A 1261-nucleotide genomic window follows, 5' to 3' on the forward strand; every position below is an offset into this window, starting at 1 on the left:
ACACGTGCTACAAGAGCCGGAAAACTTTTCCCGCATGTAAACCGTCTGTGTAGATTCCCGACAGCGTTGGGGTAGCGCACAAATGCCGACGATCACATCCCCGCTTACGTTCCACGAGGAGGCATGCTAGAACATAACAGTACAGTTGTTTCTCCGGAAACGAACTCACTATATCACTGAATGCAGCTTTGCAAAAAGCATACTCACCAAAGAACATTTCTAACACGAGCAAATGCTAACACTTCGCTTTCGTTCGCATCGAAAGCACTGCTTGCTACCAGCATCTTTTGCTTCTTGGAGAGGCCGGCTCCTTGCAATCGGCTCGTACATGTAGGGAGCAACGCTGAACTCCTCGGAGAAGCGCAAGATCTCGAAATTTACCATTTACTCCCCTTGAAGTTACCATTACCGTCTCGGCAAAACAACAGTACCAAACAACCTTGCACCGTGCTTCATGTGTAGCGGTAGCGGTCGGTCCGGACGAACACCATTGTTGACGTCACGAGGCGCCCGACCAATCGCAGGCGGAAACGAGGCGCACGAGCTGCCCCCAGTCTGCTGCTGCACTTTTCGTTGAAATAAAAGCTGTTCGCGCTTTCTTTCGCTCAATTTCGATGCGATATTCCAATTCGGAGGGTTGAAAACCATTTCGTTCAGCTCTTCACTCATTTTTTCTGAAAAACCTTTCAGCTTCCCTTTAATCCAGTAAAATATTCATTGTCTGGTGCTACGCAAGCATGAACATATGCCATGCCTTTTTTTTTTAATGTGCTCTTTACCGTTCGCTTTCCATTCGAGTGAACTTTCTTTATTATCATCATCGGTGTTACAGTGCATACGCAAAAGACTGTTGCACCCAACAGCCGCTGGCTAGTGGATGGGACCAGATGCAGAAATCTAATAGACATTCGGTACAACCATAGGGGGATCAATACAGATGTTGAATGCAACACGTCAGCACATTAGAAACAGAAAACATCCTTTTTACAGCATGCATAAAAATTATCACGTTACATGAATTATCAAACCGCAAAGAACAGAACACCAAGCAAGAATACAGGCACCAAATCAGTGGTTTATAGCTAATAAATATAATTTTAGTGCTTTGCCGAAATTGTTCTTTTTTTTATTTTGGAGGGTATGTTGTTCCATGTAACCAAAGGCTATTAGTGGACACAAGATTGGTGAAGAAAAAATTGAAGTCGCCCATGAGAAAGTTCCTTCAGGAGTTCTGGACGACAGAGTTGAGATAGGTGAAATC

Source organism: Dermacentor andersoni, chromosome 1 (assembly GCF_023375885.2).
Source record: "Dermacentor andersoni chromosome 1, qqDerAnde1_hic_scaffold, whole genome shotgun sequence".
Lineage (NCBI taxonomy): Eukaryota > Metazoa > Arthropoda > Arachnida > Ixodida > Ixodidae > Dermacentor > Dermacentor andersoni.